Raw genomic sequence first — 16817 nt, forward strand, 5'->3', positions numbered from 1 at the left:
TTTTGATCTCAGTGGTGTGAAGATCTCTGGGAATGTCTGAGGTAGGTCCTGGGTTAAGGGCTAGAACTCATGGCTTAAGAATCTCTGATGTATGGGAAATGCCCATGGAGCCTGCTTCCCCCCTCCCATGCTGTTCCAGGTCATGAACATGCTGCATCTCACCTCCCACTTAGCCCTTGTGCTGCAGTTGCTCAGAGTTGGAAGGGAAGTGAGGAGTGACAGAGCCTCCATTTGGGCCATGACTGTGAAGAACTTGAGGATGGAGAAGTTTCATGAAAAAGAAGTAGCCCCCACTCCTGTTATCTCTGAACAAAGTTCTGACCCAGAGGGCTCACTATTTCTCCCTAGGATTGGCTGGAAGAAGCCAGGATTGGAATTCCAACACCCATAGCTCAGGATACCTGCCACCTGAGAATCCCACACTTTTCCTCTCCTGGACCCCAGGGGTCCCACCCACACAACTCATCTACCTCTCTCCACCAATGTCAGCTCTTTGAGCTAACCACAGACCTAAGATCCTAGAGGTTCCCTAAGTGATAAAGAGAATGTCCTATCTGCCATGTGTGATATGCTCACCAACCACCCAGGCTCACCAGTCTTCCGTATGCAGAATCCAGCTGAGCTCCAGGAGTGAAGCAAAGGGAGCCTCTGGAATTTCAAATGTTTCCAAGTCCATGCACCCAAGCTCAAACAGTCAACTCAACTCCCAGGAAAGGTCTCACTCAGAACCTAGGGCCTCTCAGTTTACTCAGTATAAAAAAACTTTGTATCATGAAAGAGTAAGTGAATGAATTAATGAATCTAGTTTCTGAGCCAGTGACTTACTAGAAACAGCAAATTAGAAGAAGGAAGAATGTTAGAATTAGGCAGACTAAAGGGACAAGTGAGAAGAAAAAAGAGGAAAGAAAAAAATTTTCAAAGGAGATAGGCTCTTTCTCCTTCCACCCCCCCTTCCCTGCCCTCCCCTAACTGAAAAAGTAGACCTTAAAGCCTTTAGGGGCAGACAGAGCAAGACAAGCAATTTCTGAAGGTGGGGGTGAGACGCAGGGGGCCAGTGCTATGTGTCAGGCCTGGCAGGGTAAAGAGGGTGTCCACAAGAGGTGATGGCCTAGCACGGGTGTCAGAGCCTAAGAAGGTTGGGAGGGCATCATGGATGGGAAAGAGATGCTAGGGGAGATAGAAGTCTGGTTATACCGGCTATTGATCAAATAATTACATATATTAAAGATAATGAACCAGGTTTCTCAGTGTCAGAGAAGGAAGACACAAATGAGGAAAAGGAGGAAACTCAGTTCTTATGGTTCTGGGTTGGAATTGGAGATACCAGAGTGACTTTATGATTTTCAGCAGACATGTAGATAGATACAGAAATAAATATAGATATAAATGTATATATGTGTATGTACCCACCCGTGTATATGTTCATATATTTAATAGCTCTGAAGGGCCTTGGAACTGTTCCATCCCAATAACAGAAAGTTTTAACATGATCAACATCAAGAAAAGGCTGGAGTACTGTTGTAGAATAATGGAAACTAAAAAGACGTGACAAGTAAATGCAATATATGCTTTTTTAAAAAAAAATTTTATTTGTTTGACAGAGAGAGACACAGCGAGAGAGGGAACACAAGCTGGGGGAGTGGGAGAGGGAGAAGCAGGCTTCCTATTGAGCAGGGAGCCCAATGTGGGGCTCTATCCCAGGACGCTGGGATCATGACCTGAGCCAAAGGCAGATGCTTAATGACTGAGCCACCCAGGCGCCCCTGCAATATATGCTTTTGGAATGGATCCTTTTGCTGTAAGGACATTTTGGGTTAATTGATAAAACTCAAGTAGTGGCTGAGGTTTCAATGGCAATTTCCTGATTTTGATGGTTGTGTTGTGGTTATACAGGAGAATGGTCTTGTAAATACATGCTGAAGTGTTCAGAGGTGGTAATGCATTAAGACAGCAACTTATTCTCCAGTAGTTCAGGGAGGGAGCGGGGAGAGTTCCTTGTACTAGATTTGCAACTTTTCTGTAAGTTTTTTGTTTCAAAAAGAATTTTAGGAAAATAAATCTAAGTCCTCAAAGAGTATGATAGTTTGGGAATGTTTAGTTAAGGGTGCTTAGACCGACACCAAAAAAAAAAAAAAAAAAAAAAAAAGCTACTGCATTAAAGGTTGGCAAGAGAACTGATGTCCTTAACGGTGGCCCAGAATCATCAAAGAAGTTTACCTTTGCTAAGTAACTCCGTTCATTCATGATCATTTACTGAATGTTTGCCAAGTGCTAGATTCTGTGCTAGGTTCTCAGAATACAGCAGTGAACAAAATAGACGTGGTCTCACCTCTCAAGGCTTTTTCAGTCTGAGGAATGAGTTATGATCCCTGCCCTCAAAGAACTCACAGTCCACTTGATTCAGGCCTTAGGAACACAGAGGAAAGAGCCACTCCAGAAGACAGGCAGGCTTCCCAGAGGAGGTGGTCTTCACTAGAAAGGCCCTAGGGCTTTTTCTTTTCTGTTTTCTTTTTGGTTTTGTTTTCCTTTAAGAAAACAGGGAAATCAGTAACCCAAATAATGGCAGTTCAAATAGATCTAGATCTGAAAGGAGGAAACCCTTTCTGCAAACATAACCCAGCTCCCCAAAGGCTGCCAGAAGCTTTAGTTTTTGCTGCAGTATGTAAACGTGGGATTACTCTGCATCCCTCCTTCCGCTCTCCTCATCTTGGGCTCCGTGGGCAAAATAGGGAATGGGAGCCCCAGAACCAGTGCAATAGTTGCAAGAGTCTGGAGTGGATTCACCCAGGAGCAAGGTGAGAGCTAGACTTTGGACATCTGATACCCACCCTTCTGCACATAGTTATTGTTCTGCCTATTAGGCAGAGCAAGGGGCCAGAGTTAAGAGTCTTGGTCACCTCAGAAAGATGAAGTTGGGGGACTGGGGACTGAGACAGGTATCAAAGTGAAAGACTATAATCCAAGTCTCCTCTAGCTTATATAACACCTTCACAACTATACACAAGTGACCTTAGCTACAGTTGTGTGGTTTTTCAACTTAGTAGTTCTGAATGCAGCCTCCTGGTTCCTCATTTTCATGGTTGCAGCAGAAGCTCCTCTAGTGAGTCAATTTGGTAGTGTTGACAGAGCCATCCTTGTAAGTCTAGCCTAGCCAACACTTGTAGTCAACTAATTCACAGCTAAAATACTTATAGTAGTATTGCCCTGACACTTTCATGCATAAAGCATGCTAACTTATTTAAATTTCAGTGAACTCACCTGTACAATGGGTAAGATAATGCCTACTGCGAATAATGAGATAATGTATATAAAGTATCCAGCACATACAGGGTCTCAGTGATGATATCTTCCACCATTATTATAATTATAGGGAATATAAAAAGGTAAAATGATGAAATAAAGGGGGGCAAGATGGCAGAGGAGTAGGGGAACCCGTTTCAACTGGTCCCCTGAATTTAGCTGGCTATCTATCAAACCATTTTGAACACCCACAAAATCAGCCTGAGATGTCATTCTAACTGGTGTAAGGTGGTATCTCAATGTGGTTTTGATTTGAATTTCCCTGATGGCTAATGATGAACATTTTTTCATGTGTCTGTTAGCCATTTGTATGTCTTCTTCAGAGAAGTGTCTTTTCATATCTTCTGCCCATTTTTTGACCTGATTATTTGTTTTTTGGGTGTTGAGTTTGAGAAGTTCTTTATAGATCTTGGATACCAGACCTTTATCTGTAGTGTTAATTACAAATATCTTCTCCCATTCTGTGGGTTGCCTCTTTGTTTTGTTGACTGTTTCCTTTGCTGTGCAGAAGCTTTTTATCTTGATGAAGTCCCAAAAGTTCATTTTTGCTTTTGTTTCACTAGCTTTTGGAGATGTATCTTGAAAGAAGTTGCTGTGGCCGATGTCAAAGAGGTTACTGCCTATGTTCTCCTCTAGGATTTTGATGGATTCCTGTCTCACATTGAGGTGGGAATGCAAGTTGGTACAGCCACTTTGGAAAACAGTGTGGAGGTTCCTCAAAAATTTAAAAATAGAGCTACCCTATGACCCAGCAATTGCACTCCTGGGTATTTACCCCAAAGACACAGATATAGTGAAAAGAAGGGCCATATGCACTCCAATGTTCATAGCAGCAATGTCCGCAATAGCCAAACTGTGGAAAGAGCTGAGATGCCCTTCAACAGATGAATGGATAAAGAAGATGTGGTCCATATATACAATGGAATATTACTCAGCCATCAGAAAGGATGAATACCCAACTTTTACATCAACATGGATGGGACTGGAGGAGATTATGTTAAGTGAAATAAGTCAAGTAGAGAAAGTCAATTATCATATGGTTTCACTTATTTGTGGAACATAAGGAATAGCATGGAGGACATTAGGAGAAGGAAGGGAAAAATGAAGGCGGGGGGGGAATCGGAGGGAGAGATGAACCATGAGAGACTATGGACTTTGAGAAACAAACAGGGTTTTAGAGGGGAGGGGGAGGGGGGATTGGTTAGCCTGGTGATGGGTATTAAGGAGGGCATGTACTGCATGGAGCAATGGGTGTTATACAAAAACAATGGATCGTGGATCACTACATCAAAAACTAACGACGTATTGTATGGTGACTAACAACATAATAAAAATTAAAAAAAAAAATCAGCCTGAGATGTAAGAATATATATCTGGATCTCTCCAAGCAGTAAAGTGCCTACTTTTTGCAAGATAGGACGTGCAGAGTCGTGAATCTGTGGGGAGATATCAGAAGATAAACAGAAGGGGGAGGGAGCCTCCAAAAGCTGGCTCCTGGAAAGTGATATAACACCAGGGCAAAAAATCAGAACCAGGAGAAATCTGCTCTAAGAGACATCCCTCTCTGAAGGGGACTCTGGAAATGAAAAGGCAGAATTCTAGGTAGGGCATTGTGGTCTCAGGTTATGAGGGACCACTGAGCAAAAGGGGATTCCTGAAACAGTAGCGGGCCCAAGCAGTGGAGCCAGGAAGCAGGTTATGGTCAGCGAGCCCAGAAAGGGACTCTCAGCTGGAATCGCCATAAACCATGAGCTGGAAGGGTTGATAACCGCTCTTTCCTTGAACAGCCTGAAAAAATCTGGAACCTATTCAAGGGACCCAGCAAAAAGTCGCAGAGCGGCAGTGGCCGGGAAAGGGCTTTAGAGCGGAACGCAGACCTGATTCCAGAGCTTCGGGTGCGCATGCGAGCCCGGAGCTGCTCTCGGTTTTAGAATTGCAAAGGGCAGGTGCACTCCCGGGTCCCTGAGACTACCTCTGAGAGAGTTGCTATGGGCACCCACCACAGGAAGCTGAGGTTTTCAGCAGCACATGCAGAAGTGGAGACTGTTTGTCCTGGAGGGTTTATTAAAGAGGGCAGACTGACATTTTTCTGCTCTGGGCCAGAGGTTTGGCTGTGGCCATTTTTGCTCTGATCCTCCGAAAAGGAGCAGAAAGTCCCCAGGGAACAAAAGCCACACAGAAAACCGGTTTCCACTGAGCCCATCCCCCTGACAGGGGGTGGGGCAATTCCGCACAGGCAGGGTTACCTGAGAAACAGCTCAGCAGGCCCCTCCCCCCAGAAGACAGGCTAGAAGAACAGGCAGATGACAATCCTATGGATCCTATAAATGACTGTAAAATCCCAATGCCAGGGGAAAATTGTATATTGAGTTCCAGGTGTGGTCTCACGACTTGTTTATTTTTCAGATATAATTCTCCTTTTTTTTTTTTCCTTTTCTCATGCTTTTTCTCTGTTGTATTTTCCTTTTTCACCTTCTCCACATTTCAACTAGATGTCTATTATATCAACTTATTTTTCATAGTCGCTTTTTAAATTGTATATTTACACACCTATATTTTTTATAGATATATTCTTTATTTTAGCCCATTTTTCACTCTATTCAGTTTTACCTTTTTATATATACAAGTTTTACTTTCCTTATAATTTTGGGACGTAGTGTCCTCTAACACTCAGACCAAAATACACCCAGGAACAACTGAAACACCCTGCTTTGTCCACACTGAGATATTATAGCCCCCCTTCCCTCCCCCTCCTTTTTAAAATTTTTAAATTTTATTCTTGTGTTTCATTTTGGCTATGTTTCTTCAGTGGTGGTGTATGACCACTCCGGATTTTTCTAGGGTGCATCTAGCTTGGGTTGTGGTTGATATTTTCAACCATCCCTCGACAGAATGACTAGGAGAAGGAACACTCAACAAAGAAAAGAACCAGAGACAATGTCCTCTGCCATAAAACTAATGGATATGTATATAAGCAGGATGTCAGAGACAGAATTCAGGCTAGCAATCATGAAGTCAATAGCTAGATTTGAAAAAAGCATTAGTGACAATATAGAATGTCTAAGGGCAGAAATGAGATCTACTCAGGCCGAATTTAAAAATGCTATGAATGAGATGCAGTCTAAACTGAATACTCTAACAGCCAGGGTAAATGAGGCAGAAGAGCGAATCAGTGATCTAGAAGATAAACTGATAGAAAGGAAGGAAGATGAGGAAAATAGGGATAGGCAGCTAGTAGCCCCTGAAAATAGACTTAGAGAGATCAATGATGCCATGAAATGTTCAAGTGTCAGAATTATTGGGATCCCTGAGGGGATGGAGAGAGAGAGAGGACTAGAAGGTATAGCTGAGCAAATCATAGCTGAGAACTCCTGTAATCTAGGGAAGGAAACAAGCATTCATGTCCAAGAGGCAGAAAGGACCCGTCCCAAAATCAATAAAAATAGATCAACACCCCAATATATAATAGTGAAGCTTGCAAATCTTAGAGCCAAGAAGCTATCCTGAGAGCAGCTGGGGGAAGAGATTTCTTACATATGGAGGGAGGAACATCAGGATAATATCAGACCCGTCCACAGAAACCTGGAAAGCCAGAAAGGGCTGGAAAGACATAGGGTACTAAATGAAAAGAACATGCAGCCAAGAATACTTCACCAAGCAAGGCTGTCATTCAGAATGGGTGGAGAGATAAAGAGCTTCCAGGACAGGCAGAAATTGAAAGACTATGTGACCACCAAGCCAGCCCTGCAAGAAATATTAAGGGGGATTCTGTAAGCAAAGAGAGACCCCAAGAGTCACATAGACCAGAAAGAAACAGAAAATCTACAGAAACAGGGGCTTTAGCAGCAATACAATGGCACTAAATTCCTATCATTGAAACTAATGAAAATGGGGACACCTGGGTGGCTCAATTGGTTAAGCAGCTGCCTTTGGCTCAGGTCATGATCCCAGGGTCCTGGGATCAAGTCCCACATCGGGCTCCTTGCTCTGCGGGGAGCCTGCTCTCCCTCTGCCTACCGCTCCCCCTGCTTCTGCTCTCTCCCTGACAAATAAATAAATAAAATCTTAAAAAAAAAGAAACCAATGAGAATGAAAAAACATCAGTCCAAAACCTATGGGATACTGCAAAGGGAGTTCTAAGAGGGAAGTACATAGCCATCCAAGCCTCTCTCAAAAAATTAGAAAAATCCCAAATGCACAAGCTAACCTTACACCTAAAGGAGCTGGAGAAAGAACACCAAATAAAACCTAAACCAAGCAGGGGAAGAGAAATAATAAAGATTAGAGCAGAGATCAATGAAATAGAAACCAGAATAACAGTAAAACAGATCAATGAAACTAGAAGCTGGTTCTTTGAAAGAATTAATAAGATCAATAAACCTCTGGCCACACTTATCCAAAAGAAAAGGGAAAGGACCCAAATTTATAAAATCATGAATGAAAGGGGAGAGATCATGACTAACACCAAGGAAATAGAAACAGTTATTAGAAATTATTACCAGCAACTATATGCCAACAAATTAAGCAAGCTGGAAGAAATGGATGCATTCCCGGAAACTTATAAACTACCAAGACTGAAACAGGAAGAAATAGACAATCTGAATAGACCAATACCAGCAAGGAAATTGAAGCAGTAATCAAAAACCTCCCAAAAAACAAGAGTCCAGGGCCAGATGGCTTCCCAGGGGGACTCAACTAAACATTTAAAGAAGAAATCATACCTATTCTACTGAAGCTGTTTTAAAAAAAAAATAGAAATGGAAGGAAAACTTCCAAACTCGTTCTATGAGGCCAGCATCACCTTGGTCCCAAAACCAGACAAAGACCCCATCAAAAAGAATTACAGACCAGTATCCCTGATGAACATGGATGCCAAAATACTCACCAAGATCCTAGCCCATACGATCCAACAATACATTAAAAGGATTATTCACCACGACCAGATAGGATTTATTCCTGGGTTTGCAAGGGTCGTTCAACATTCCCAAATCAATCAACGTGATAGAGCACATTAATAAAAGACAAGACAAGAACCATATGATTCTCTCAATTGATGCAGAGAAAGCATTCGACAAAATACAGCATCCTTTCTTGATTAAAACTCTTCAAAGTATAGGGATAGAGGGAACATACCTCAACATCATAAAAGCCATCTATGAAAAGCCCACAGCGAGTATCATTCTCAATGGGGAAAAACTGAGAGCTTTTCCCTTAAGGTCAGGAACATGACAGGGATGCCCACTCTCACCATTATTGTTCAACCTCATACTAGAAGTCCTAGCCTAAGCAATCAGACAACAAAAAGAAATAAAAGGCATTCAAATTGGCAAAGAAGAAGTCAAACTCTCTCTTTGCAGGTGACATGATACTTTATGTGGAAAACCCAAAGATTCCACCCCCAAGTTATTAGAACTCATAGAGCAATTCAGCAATGCGGCAGGATACAAAATCAATGCACAGAAATCAGTTGCATTTCTATACACTAACAAGGTGACTGAAGAAAGAGCAATTAAGGAATCGATTCCATTTACACCCAAAACCATCAGATACCTAGGAATAAGCCTAACCAATGAGGTAAAGGATCTGTACTCTAGAAACTACAGAACACTTATGAAAGAAATTGAGGAAGACACAAGGAGACGGAAAAGCATTCCATGCTCATGGATTGGAAGAATAAACATCATTAAAATGTCTGTGCTACCCAGAGCAATCTACACATTCAATGCAATTGCTATCAAAATACCTTCGACCTTTTTCACAGAGCTGGAATAAACAATCCTAAGATTTGTATGGAACCAGAAAAGACCCTGAAGCTCCATGGGGAGTGTTGAAAAAGAAAATCAAAGCTGGGGGCATCACAATGCCTGACTTCAAGCTATATTACAAAGCTGTAATCATCAAGACAGCATGGTATTAGCACAAAAACCCACAGATAGATCAATGGAACAGAATAGAGACCCCAGAAATGGACTTTCAACTCTATGGTCAACTAATCTTCAACAAAGCAGGAAAGAATATCCAATGGGAAAAAGACAGTCTCTTCAATAAATGGTGCTGGAAAAGCTGGATAGCCACATTACGAAGAATGAAACTGGACCATTCTCTTACACCATACACAAAGATAAACTCTAAATAGATGAAAGACCTAAATGGTGAGACAGGAATCCATCAAAATCCTAGTGGAGAATATAGGGAGTAACTTTTTCAACATCAGCCACAGCAAATTCTTGCTGGACACGTCTCTAAAGGCAAGGGAAACAGAAGCAAAAATGAACTTTTGGGACTTCATCAAGATAAAAAGCTTCTGCACAGCAAAGGAAATAGTCAACAAAACAAAGAGGCAACCCACAGAATGGGAGAAGATATTTGCAAATGACACTACAAAGGACTGATATCCAAATCTATAAAGATCTTCTCAAACTCAACACCCAAAAAACAAATAATCAAGTCAAAAAATGGGCAGAAGACATGAAAAGACACTTCTCTGGAGAAGACATACAAATGGCTAACAGACACATGAAAAAATGTTCAACATCACTAGCCATCAGGGAAATACAAATCAAAACCACAATGAGATACCATCTTACACCTGTCAGAATGGCCAAAATAAACAAGACAAGAAACAACAAGTGTTGGCGAGGATGTGGAGAAAGAGGAACCCTCTTATACTCTTGGTGGGAATGCAAGCTGGTACAGCCACTCTGGATAACAGTATGGAGGTTCCTCAAAAAGTTAAAAATAGAGCTACCCTACAACCCAGCAATTGCACTACTAGGTATTTACCCAAAAGGTACAGATGTAGTGAAAGGAAGGAGCACATGTACCCCAATGTTCATAGCAGCAATGTCCACAACAGCCAAACCGTGGAAGGAGCCGAGATGCCCCTCAACAGATGAATGGATAAAGAAAATGTGGTTCTTATATACATTAGAATATTACTGAGCCATCAGGAAGGATGAACACCCACAATTTGCATCAACATGGACGGAACTGGAGGGGATTATGCTAAGTGAAATAAGTCAAGTAGGGAAGACAATTATCATATGGTTTCACTCATATGTGGAACATAGGAATGGCATGGAGGACCATAAAGGAAGGGAGGGAAAACTGAAGGGGGAGAAATCAGAGAGGGAGACGAATGATAAGAGACTATGGACTTCGGGTAACAAACTGAGGGTTTCAGAAGGGAGAGGGCTAGGGGGATTGGGTAGCTGAGTGATGGATATTGAGGAGGGTAGGAGTTGTGATGAGCAGTGGGTATTATACACAGCTAATGAATCATGGAACACTACATCAAAAACTAATGATGTACTATACAGTGGCTAACTGAATATAATAAAAAAATATAAATGTTCTCCCTTAAGAGAAAAAAAGATAAAAATAAATAAAAAGTCTACTAGGCCAAAAAAAATTTTATTACCCCAAAAGAAACCCCATAACATATACTTTAGTTATAATCTCACAATCACCTGTTTTTGTCTGCTCAGGCTGCCATAACAAATACCATAGACTGGGTGGCCCAGACAACAGAAATTTATTTTATCATAGTTCTAGAGCGAGAATTCCAAGATCAAGATGCCAGCCAGTTGGGTTTCTGGTGAGAGCTCTCTTCCTGGCTTGCAGACAATTGCATTCTTGCTGTGTCTTCATATGGAGAGAGAGAAGAATAAGAAGGAGAAGAAGGGGAAGAAGGGAAAGAAGGAGGTGAAGAAGAGGAAGTGGAGGAGTAAGGGGGAGGAGGAGGAGAGAAGGAAAGGGGAAAGATGGAAAGGGATAGAGAGGGGAAAGGGAGAGAGGAGAAGGAGAGAGGGAGAGATGGGGAAAGAGAGAGAGAGATGGAGGGAAAGGGAGGGAGAGAGGAGAGGGAGGAGAGGGAGAGATGAGAAAAGGAGAGAGAGAGAGGTAGAGGGAGGGAGAAAGGGAGAGAGGGAGAGATGAAGAGAAAGTGATCTCTAGTGTCTTTCTCTTTTTATAAGGGCACCAGACCTGTCAGATTAAGGTCCCACCCTTATGACATTATTTAGCCTTTATCACCCCCTTGCCAGCCCCATCTCCAAATATAGTCACATTAGGAATTAAAGTCTCAACATATGAATGAGGGGGGATGAGCTTTCAGTCCATAATACCTCCTATCATCCCAGCCCTAGGCAACCACTAATATATTCCCTATCTCTATAGATGACCTATTCTGGACATTTCATATAAATGGACTCATATAACGTGTGGGCCTTTATAATTGGCTTCTGTCACTTACCATAATGGTTTCAAGATTCATCCATGTCACAGTATGTATCAGTACTTTATTACTTTTTATTTGGAGTTTTTAATTTCATTTTATGGATATACCACATTTTCTTTATCCATTCATCAGTTTCTGGACATTTGGGTTGCTTCCACTTTGGGACTATTACAAATAATGCTTCTATGAGCACCGTGTATAAGACTTGAGGGAATATGCTTTTACTTTTCTTGGGTGTATGTTTAGGAATGGAATTGCTGGATCATATCGCTCTATGTTCAACCATTTGAAGAATTGCCAAACTGTTTTCTAAGGCAGATGTATCATTTTACATTCCCACCAGCATTGTATGAGGATTACAATCTATCCATACCCTTGCAACCTGCTTCTTCTCCACTTTTCTCAACAAGCAGATAGTGTAGCTGATACCCCTTAGTTTCTCTGTTGTTATTATCTGATGGCAGCAACTTCCTTAGAAATGTGGACCTTCTGGGGCTCATGGGTGGCTCAGTCAATTGAGCATCTGACTTTTGGCTTTGGCTCAGGCCATGATCTCAGGGTTGTGAGACTGAGCCCCGGTGCCAGGCTCCACACTCAGTGGGGTCTGCTTAGGATTTTCTCTCTCCCTCTGCCCTTCCCCCAACTCATGCTCTCCTCTCTCTTAAATAAACAAACAAACAAACAAATAATAAATAAATAAATAAATAAATAAATAAAAATAATTTTTTAAAAAAAGAAATATGGACCTTCTGATAAGAGCAAATAGCTGATAACGGATTATTGTCTCATTAATTAACTTACTGGGTAAGCTTTCAAGGGGTTTGCATTTTGAAAAAGTTAACTTAGTGTAAACTTCTCCAAAGAGGGAACTGATTCTTGAGCATCCCCAGGACTTGGTGCAACTGAGAGGCAGTTAGGAGACAGTTCTGAACAGGAAGACTGTGAAACCTAGTGAGACCATCAATTTCAGTCTTTCCCTGGCCTTCAACTAATTTCCCATGTTCACTAATGGGGTTATCAACCCAAGAGGACTAGGCAGGGTGAGTGGTCATTATAATACAAAGTGTGGACAAGGTTAAGAAAGCACTGATGGTGGAGGAAGGAATTACACCAAGATCCCAGATGTTAGATTTAGATAGTGTGGCAGTTTCTGTAACCATGTAAAGTAGTTGGATTGGAATTTCAGGATCATGTGGTTGGGAGATAAGAGGTTTAGTAACTCCCCTCTTCCCCACTTGGAGGATTCCTGAGACTTGGCAGGACCTTACTTGGACATCAGCCCTCAGGCATCTCCAGTCTTAAACACTTAAGAACACTTACTTGCTCTTCATGTTTAGTGCAGTAAAATCCCACTGCTCTGAGATTTTCATTGTCACCAAGCTTCTGACCCAGGCCTTCAAGCAACAACCTCAGGGCCATCCTAATTCTCCCACTTACTGTGTGACCAAGGGTCTGCTACATCACTACACCATTTCATCAATTTTACAAATATTTATTAAGCACCTACCATATGCCAGGCACTGTTCTAGATACTTTCCTATCTTTGCAAGCATTTAAAAAATGTTAGTTTGTTTGTTTGTTTATGTGATCTCTGCACCCAACATGGGATTCAAACTCATGACCCCAAGATCTAGAGTCCCATGCTCTTAGACCGAGCCAGCCAGGTGCCCCATCCATGAGTGCATTTTAAAGATTAATTAAAAGGCCCTATCCCTGTAACCATTTCCCAGGTCCAGAAATGTTGTGCTCCAGAGCACCACTTCACACCTTCTTCCTCTCCTTTAGGGCTATAAGCACTATCCTGACATTAATGATGATAATTTCATGTATGAAATTAATATATTGAATATAATTGAATAATGAGATATATACTTATATATTATTTATATATGAAATTTATATATATTTATGTTTATAAATATATATAATATATATAAATGGATTTCTAAACAATATACTGTGATTTTGCCTGATTTTGAGCCCTATGGAAATGGAACTGGACTGTATGTCTTGTTTCTTCTGTGCTACAGTGTTTGTAAGGTAGTTACACATAGTTGTAGTCATCCATTTTTGTTGTTCTATAGTATTCCATTGTTTGAAATACCATTAATTTATATATCCATTTAACTGCTGATGACCATTGACTGTTTTCAGTTCTTGGCTATTAGGACCAATGCTTCTAGGACCACTCTGTAGTCACATGCAGGTATGTGAGTTTCTAGTGAACTTTCTTTTGTTTTACCCTGTGAGAATCACTGCTGTTCAGCACGACCAGGACTCTCCTTAATAATGCAGTTGGACTCTCCCTAATTCTACAAGGGGCAACTGAGAGGAAGAGGAGGGGCATGACGGGCCCAAGGTCACTCGGGCGGCTGGTGGCAGAACTCAGACAATAATCAGGGTCTTTTCCAGATGTAGTCCACTCCCATGTCCCCCCAAACTGAGGGAATTTGGGAGAGGTGGCACCAGGATAAGATGAGTGAGGCACCGCCTTCTGGTGTAGAATGTAAAGGGGCACGAAGATACTTGGCAATCAAGATTAATACTTGAATCTTTTTAGATCGGCAAACTACAGCTTGTGCAGCCAACTGTTTTTGTAAATAAAGTTTTTTTGATTTTTTGATATTGCATTCAAATGTTGTTTATCTTGATTACTAAATTCTTGGGCACCCCCTTAAATTCTGTGCCAGAAGCCAGCGCCTCATTCTCCTCTCCCTAATCCCAGCCCTGCAACCCAGGACCCAGGGTCCCTCTTCACCTTCGCTATCCTAAACCTTCTCCAAACCTTTCCAGCCCGGTCGTCACCACTGCTTTCTGTCCGTAGGGGGCGCGGTAGTCCTGTCTCCTGCATGTCGTTCCCTCTCTCAATTCCCAGGTGAGGCGCCTGTCCCTGGAACCGAGGGAGGGACGCGCCGGGGTGCGGGGCCGGCGCGTGCGCGTGCCTCAAAGCCTCGGGCTGGGGTGCCCGGGTGATCCCCAAGCGCAGCACCCAGGCCTTGCGCGCTAAGCGGGCTTCCGAAGCCTCTCGCTTGAGGACAGTTCGCCCCAAGCCATTTCCTCTCACATTCTGTTTGGGGCCCGGAATGGCAGTTCCTACGCGGCTCTTTGTGGGGTGCTCACTGCCCAGACCATTCCGCCCATTCTTGGGAACGCCAGGGGACGGGTGCGGCAGTTCTTGGGGACGGGAGAAGAGAGCAGGGCCGACCGGAACGAAATGCCCCTGGCCGAAGCTGGGTAAGGATGCACTGGACCCTCGGCATCCAGGTCTCGACGGGGTTGGGGGGACGCCCACATGAGTGGCTTAGGTGCAGGGTCAATGCTCTTCCCGTTTCCGAGGCCCCTTGCGGACGCGACTACATTTCCCGGAAGGCCCAGCAGAGGCCTCTTTCCCGGAGTGGGGCGTCTGGCTCCAAGGACGCTATCTCCGAGCCGCCGAGTTCCCACCGAGTTCCCACCGAGTTCCCTCGGAGGCCGGCCCTCGCGGGGCAGGGTCCCATTGCAACGCCGCTGGGGTTTCGTGTCCGGAGAGTGAGGGTGACCAGCCCCGCTTGGCTGCACCCCCAGGTGCCATGTAGGAGATCTGCGGGCACGGGATGTCACTAGGTAAGAGCTAGCGAAGGGCAGGAGCCCGAGCCCGCTGCCTCTTACCTGGAGCAGGGGCCATATCTGAGCATCCACTTCCGCCGAGCCCCTTCGATAGGTCATTCCATGAACCCCCGAAAGCAGGTCGGTATTATCGGGATTGGAAGGGGCGGATGTGCATCTCCACTGCCCTTTTCAGCTTTGTGCCCTCCATTCTCTTCCTGGAGTCCGCTCATTCCATTAGCTAACTCATTTCCCAACCATTCCTTAAACACTCGCTGCACCACAGACCCTCTTGGCCTTAGAATCCAGACCTCCTTCTATTCCCAAGGTCTCCACTGAATTCTGCCTTTAGCCCCCTCACCTCCGCGAAAACATGCACACAGGCGCATAGTACAGCTTTCTCAGAACTTTACACTACACCCCGGTGACTAAAAGTCTGTATATCCCCAGCCTAGAGACACTTAGCCTTAGACAGTTTGGTAAGGTTAAATTTTATTATCATGTGGCATCGAGTCCAGCTATTGAGAGCTCCACACACCTAAGTTCAGGGCCTTGACCTTAGTTTATACCCTGGACCCATTCCTGAAAAGGAAGGGCTATAGTGAAAGAAAAGTAACCTGTAGAGGTTTCCGAGGATAAACAGAGATAACCCTTTAGTTCAAAGTTCTCAATTTTGGCTGTATACTATGTTATTACACCTAAGTGCAGCCTGAGCAAAAGAATTTTTAGAAGCTGGTTGATTTTAATGTACAGCCAGGGTAGAGAGCCACTGCTTTAACCCTGAGGGCAGGTGGATGGGGCCTGGGATGGCCAGAAGCACTGGGCCAGGCCCCTCCAGCTGGGAGCAGCGTCAACCCTTTATCCTAGTATGCTGCACAAATTGTTAACATTTTCCATGCATCCCCTGCAGAAACAGGAAGCACTGCCCTATATTAAGAAACGTGCCTTGGGTCCATAGTGTCGCATGGTTCCTCTCCCTCTCTGATTTCTCCCCCTTCAGATTTCCCTCCCTTCCCCCTATGGTCCTCCCTGCTATTGCTTATGTTCTACATATGAGTGAAACCATATGATAATTGTCTTTCTCTGCTTGACTTACTTCACTTAGCATAATCCCCTCCAGTTCCGTACATGTTGATGCAAAAGTTGGGTATTCATCCTTTCTGATGGCTGAATAATATTCCATTGTATTTTTGTACCACATCTTTATCCATCCACTTTCAGAGGGGAGGGAGGATGGGGGGATGGGGTAGTAGGGTGATGGGTACTAAGGAGGGCATGTGTTGTGATGAACACTGGGTGTTATATGCAACTAATGAATCATTGAACACTACACCAAAAACAACATAATAAAAAAGAAAAAGAAAAGAAACATGCCTGACAACTTTGTGTAAGGTAATTGGAAGTAAGGCAAAACAAGCCAAAAAAGCCAACTAGGAAACATACAGTAATCTCTGGATGAGATAAAGAAAGCCTGGGCTAGATTAGTGACAGGGAATGTAGGAGGAGAGAGTTGTGGGACGCCTGGGTGGCTCTGTCGGTTAAGCATCTGCCTTCGGCTCGGGTCATGGTCCCAGGGTCCTGGGATCAAGTCCCGCATTGGGCTCCTTGCTCGGCGGGGAGCCTGCTTCTTCCTCTGCCTGCCTCTCTCTCTCTCTCTCTCTGATAAATAAATAAATAAATAAATAAATAATAA

General features: G+C 43.3%; 1 protein-coding gene across 3 annotated transcripts in view; it reads left to right on the plus strand.

Annotated features, from left to right (window-relative positions):
- Window positions 1–16817, plus strand: part of COX6A2 (cytochrome c oxidase subunit 6A2) — a 43301-nt gene that overhangs the window by 4301 nt on the left and 22183 nt on the right. The window contains exon 1 of one of the 3 annotated variants that reach the window (XM_036115355.2): window positions 14792–15142. The exons of the other annotated variants lie outside the window; for them this stretch is intronic. The gene's annotated coding sequence lies outside the window, so the exon portion shown is untranslated. Of the gene's footprint in view, window positions 1–14791; window positions 15143–16817 lie in introns of those variants that run through there. 3 annotated transcript variants of the gene reach the window in all.

Source organism: Halichoerus grypus, chromosome 6 (genome assembly GCF_964656455.1).
Source record: "Halichoerus grypus chromosome 6, mHalGry1.hap1.1, whole genome shotgun sequence".
Taxonomy (NCBI): Eukaryota; Metazoa; Chordata; class Mammalia; order Carnivora; family Phocidae; genus Halichoerus; species Halichoerus grypus.